The sequence below is a fragment of the Aricia agestis genome, chromosome 4 (assembly GCF_905147365.1).
Source record: "Aricia agestis chromosome 4, ilAriAges1.1, whole genome shotgun sequence".
NCBI classification, from domain to species: Eukaryota; Metazoa; Arthropoda; class Insecta; order Lepidoptera; family Lycaenidae; genus Aricia; species Aricia agestis.
Window position 1 is genome coordinate 3,351,776 of NC_056409.1, and position 6,307 is coordinate 3,358,082.

Below are 6,307 nucleotides of genomic sequence, written 5' to 3' on the forward strand. Positions count from 1 at the left end.
ACGTCGTCGCGTCGCTGTCTTACCCCTCCCCCGATACACCCGCAACGTCTTTACGCTAGTCGCGCGCGCCGCCGCCGCGCCGCGCCGGAGGGATAACCATTAGGAGAATCAATTAATTAATGTAAGTACTCGGTATTTTAGCAACAATCTCACAAATAAATAAAGTAAAGCAAATACGAATTTGATTTCAAGTTATTACATAATCGGCATATTGTAGTAAGGAGCTGAAATTAAAGATAATCTGTCCATTCCTAATTATTATTTATAATTATTCTTGTAATAATATACTTATATATTATTACAAGAATATATATAAATAATAATTAGGAATGGACAGATTATGATGATATAACGATTAGTAAGTAAATTAAACTATTTTAATGGTAAAATTGAAAGGGTTGAAATAACTTCTTACATTACATTAATGTTCATATCATTTGTATTATTTTTTAAATTTTTTTCAGTCAATCGTCGTCGTCAATTTCAGTCAGTCTGGAAACAAAAGAAAAATGAAAAATATGAATTTTTCATTTTTCTTTTGTTTCCAGTACATTCATTCCATTACTTAATAAATGAGACTGTTGATTAAGTCTCAGAAACATTTTTTCTTTATCCGTCGTTGAAAATAAATAAAAAATATTAACAATAAATCGTTTTATTTTTGTATCCCTAAATTTCATTTAAATCTGTGATAGCTGAAACTAACATTAATCATGCAATGAACCTATTTTGATGGTATCAAAATACTATAATTTTAGTAGAAAATCTATAGTTACATTAAACTGCAATACTATAAGAGTTCTTTACAATAGAATTTCGTATAATTTTCTATTTATTTTGCTGCTTACGGTATGCTTCACCCTTTACACATAAAATATTGTAACTTAAGGGACAACTAAACATATTTTTTTAATGTAAGGGACATGCTATATTTTAAGCCGTTTAGTATTCCAAAATATTTACTTTATAGCATGAAAGAAGAGAAAATTCTAAGAAACTTTGTTCTAAACACAATTGAAATTGGAAGCAACAGTAAAAAGTTATAGAGAGATTTAAAAAAATAAAATCGTTTTTTGGCTCTCCTGAAAAACAGTGTTTTGTCCCTTACATTAATTGATACTTCTGGTATCGGTATGTTAACATTCCCATTTGAGGTTTCACGCCAAAATAACTTATTGAAGCAAAATTTTTTTTTCTCTTTGTCAAAGGTCAGGTAGGCCTTCGGAACTGGATACCTTCTAAAGCAGTCATTCCCAAAGTGGTCCAGGTGGACCCGCAGGCCCCAGGGGTTCAAGGGAGACTCGATGGGGGATACGTTGTGCATGACGAAAACTGTATGTCCACAATCGTAACCTAGGAGTGCATGAAAATGTAATTTAATTTCTATGGTGAAGAACAAAAATGTGGACATGATTACAGCTATTAATATAGGCAGATAATATTATTTTCCTATATTGATCTCTAAGCTTATTTTAACATAATAATAATATGTTTTCACTTTTCAATAGAGTTTACAATATGTATATTGTAGGTATATAGCTAATCTTTATTTTCAAGGAAATACAGGAATTGATAATATAGCTTTGGGGGTCCAAAGGATCCAGAGAAAGAAAGTGGTCTATAAAACAAAATAGTTTGGGAACCTCTTTTCAAAGTAAGTAGGTAGGTAGTAAGTAACCGAAACTCAATAGTTGCTAGTCGTTCTTACCTCTTCTTGGTCATAATATTATAAAGGAAAATTTTGAGCTTTTATAAAGCTCTTGGTTTTGGGCCATTATTTGTAGTATATTTTAAAAGTCATCAGCAATATTCTGCCTTTTAAAAAATAATGGTTTGGAGTGTCAATGGCAATTATTATTAAAAGAAAGATTAGAAAATAAGCAATGGGGGCTACCGTTTTTTGCTCACTAGATGGCGCAACTGTCGACTAAGGTCCAAAGTATAAAAAAATCAAAATCATTTTATTTCCTCAGGAATATGGTACAATAAGGTGTTAGCTTTTTCATTTTCCAAATAATATTCAACTACAATGAGTGTGCAAATATTATTACAAAATACTAAGTAATATAATTTAAGGTTAATGTATTACCAAGTCGTGTGTATTACCAAGATTTATTACATAGAAATAGAAATGTCGATACTTAATTAATTATTGATTTATTACATTACAATAGCACAGTACAGCAATATGACATAGGGATTGCTATACTGTGACAATAGATAGAGGCATTTTATAATTTGTCAAATAATTTTTCAGAAATAAGTCACACATTAATTTTGTTTAAATTAACTCATTCATAATATTTTTATCATCGAAGAATTCATTTACTGAATATTTTGTTTAGAAGCCAGATGTATAGTTTATTTTTATATTGTTTTATAGTCATCACTCATCTCTTTAAAGCAGTTAGGTAATTTGCTATAGATCGGAACTGCCATACAATACGCGTTTTTACCACAAATGTTGAGTCTTTGGTCAGGTATAACAAGTTTATGTGTTATGATTTACGTAATTCAGCAACTATTTTTGACTAAATTAGATGGTAGTTTTAATATTTAAATCTGGCCACACTGACAACGTGCAATCCCAAGGCTACGTTCGCTTCACTTGGAGTGGGGGTTGACGGGTAAAAATTGTGTATAAATACCCCAAGAGCGCAGTATGATGCGAATTTTGACGGAAGAACAATTGTAAGAGGAATCTCTGCCCGAAAGTGTACCACTGTATAATATTGTAGAATAAATGTATTTGAAAGTCATCATGCAGTTTCTTATCATATGTTTATCTCTACTACTTTTTGTTGCTAAGTTCATTTTTTTAGTAAAGAAGCGATCTAGATTGTTATGCACAAAAACACAAACGTCAAAAATATACTGACAAGGCAGCGGCAGTATTTTAAATTTTTTGAACAACGGTATACATGTTTCAAAATATTTAGCTCTCGATATACATCTGATGCATTTATTTTGTATTTTGAAGACTCTGCGGGGCTAAAATGGTCGCTTTGAAGAATCATGATATGAATCATAATATGATTCATTTTTCTAAAATCGCAAAATGCAACTCTGCTTGCAATTCATTTCTGTATTTTTTGTACTGATTTGACATTTGTCATTTTGACAGTTTTGACAATTCATTTGCTGAATTGATTGAGAGGAATTGCTAAATGTGACCATTTTAGCCCCGCAGTGCATGTCTACGGAGTTGCCCCATATAGCTATAGCTATTAAAGTCGACTTTATAATATAATCTAGAATCCCATTTATTTGTTTAACTAAATTTAAATAACTTTACTTTTGCTGTATTTTTTTTACTAACCGAATATTTTTAATAAGATTATTATTTCTTTTCTTAATTTCGCTCTCAAAGCATTTACGCATATTTACGCATATTTACGCATATTTACGCATATTTACGTATATTTTCCTTAGTCTATGCATTTACATTGATCGCTAAATAATGCTTTTTGGGATAATTTTACGAAGGAGATCGCTTTTCATAAATAACAATTTATTTAGGTAAATTGCATAAATAACAATTTATGTCACGAAAATCGCTAAAACTAGTACAAAATAGACGTTTTTGGACCTTGCGCGACACTAGCGCCTCTAGCGGAAAATTCACACGCGTCATTCATTGATACTGCACAACTTTCAATTTTCATATATTTTCTGTTTTAGATATTTACTAGCTGTTTGACCGAGCTTTGCTCGGTATTCGATAAAACACGAATAAAATGACATTTTCTAAAAATTATTCCTAGCTAGATCGATTTATCGCCCCCGAAACCCCCTATAAGTATACTAAATTTCATGAAAATCGTTGGAGCCGATTCCGAGATTCCAATTCTATATATTATATATAAGTATATCTTATATCTTTAAACGAGCAATTCTTGTATATAATATGTATATGTTACGCTTAAAGACAGAAATCGCTCAATGAGCGAAAAATAGCTCACAACGCGTTGTGGTCACAGTGAAACGGCCACGACGCGTTCTGGCAATCACAAAAAGACCATAACGCGAAATTCGTGTCGTGTATAATATTATAATATTATAATTGGAATCTGGAATCTCTGGAATCGGCTCCAACGATTTTCATGAAATTTAGTATAATTATAAGGGGTTTCGGAGGCGATAAATTTATCTAGCTAGGAAAAGGAATCATTTATAGAAAATGTCATTTTATTCGTGTTTTATCGAATACCGAACGAAGCTCGGTCAAATAGCTAGTAAGTACAAGAATTGCTCGTTTAAAGATACCTATACTAGCTATTTGACCGAGCTTTGCTCGGTATTCGATGAAAATGACATATTTTAATGACATATAATGTTTCCGATTAGCAAATATTAATTAATAATTATGTAGCAGACTCCAATCAGCTCGAGTTCTGAGTGATCTGCTGTCCAAAAATCAGTATGTATGTATGTATGTTTGTTTTTTTAAAAACATGACTCTGGCTTATCTTTAAAACTATATAGCATTATAACGTGCAAACGATAGTTTGTATTTAACGCGTTGTAGCGACACCTAGTAGTGCTTTGTTGCACTACTTGGTAAACATAGATACCAAGTTTATCCTGTAGATGGCAGTAGAAGCATGTACTTAGGTTCAAAGATTCAAAGACTTTATTAGCATCCAAGTATAGTATACAATATACAAACTCAGCACCTTGTACAGGCGGTTGCTTATAAAATAGTACTTAACAAGATATATTTTGGATTGTAATTTGTTAACTACTTACATAAGTAACATAATAATATTATGTATTGTTCGTTTCTTAATTTCATATAATATAAACAATTACAATAGTACATGAATGAAAGTACTTAATATATTTTATGAACATTATTCTTTAGACCATAATTAATCTTCTTTAGAAAAGAATTCTTCAAGCGAGTAGAAACATTTTTCACTTAGGTAGCTTTTTAATTTTCTCGTAAATGATAATAGTTTTGTTTCATTTTTAATTGCATCTGGGAGGTGATTAAATATTTTAACTGACATGTAGTATGGGCTTTCGTTTAGCATTTTAATTCTGGAGTATGGTAAATGTAGTCTGTTTTTGTGTCGTGTGTTAATGTCATGTGTATCTTTAACTTTAGTAAAGTAATCGAAATTTTTGAAAACAAATAAGCTAATATCTAGTATGTAAATGGATGTAAGTGTAAGTAATTTGTATTTAATGAAATATGGCCTGCAGCTGTCTCTATTTTTTATTTGTGCTATTATTCTTACGAATTTTTTTTGTAAGATAAAGAGTTCGTGGCTGTTTACGCTGTTCCCCCACAGTATGATCCCGTATCGCAGCCAGGAGTATGCATAAGCATAGTATGCTGTGAGAGAGGTTTGTGTATCTGTGCTGCATTTAAGATGAAAAAGTGCGTATGTGAATTTTGATAATTTTGATTTGATGGTTTGAATATGTGTTTTCCAATTTAAATGAGTGTCTATGTTAATGCCGAGCAGATTGAATGTGTCTACTGTATCTAAATTAGTGTTTTCAAACGTTGTATTTATTTTTATTGCTGGTTTTTTATATGATCTGAATTGGATAGTTTTTGTCTTTTTAAAGTTAATTTCCAGATTGTGATCTCGAAGCCAATCTGTTACATCTTTTAATATTTTTTGCAATACGTCATCTGTTGAGTTTGTATTTTCATATTTGATTAGGATCGATATATCGTCTGCAAATAATACCGGAAGAGCTATTTGGCTAATTAAGATTTTAGGTAAATCGTTTATGTAGAGCAAAAATAGAACACAACCTATCACACTTCCCTGGGGAATAGAACATATCATCTCCAGTTCCTCTGATCTTATTTTAGTGATTTCTCGTGTTTCTTGATCGTTGTGTTCTATCTGTACAATTTGTTTTCTATTTTCTAGAAAGGATTTGAACCATGAGTATGCTGGTCCACGTATACCGGAGCCTGATAGCTTTTCAAGAAGTATATCATATATCACCTTGTCATAAGCCTTTGTCATGTCCAGCAGAATACCTAATACGTACTTTTGGTCATTTATGTATTGGAGAGCCGTTTGGATATATTTATAGACTGCCAGCGTCGTAGATCTCGCCTGCCTAAAGCCGTTTTGACTATCGTCCAGAATATTATTCCTTTCCAGAAAGTTGTATAGTCTGATACACATGGCCTTTTCAAATATTCAAGTGATATTTTTTGATATAATAGGTAAACAATAAATAATAATTATTATTGTCAACGGCTTTTTTTTCTTAAGGCGACGCCTTGATAATTTGGCTGTAGCAATATCGATTTTTCATAGCAATGACTTTAAAG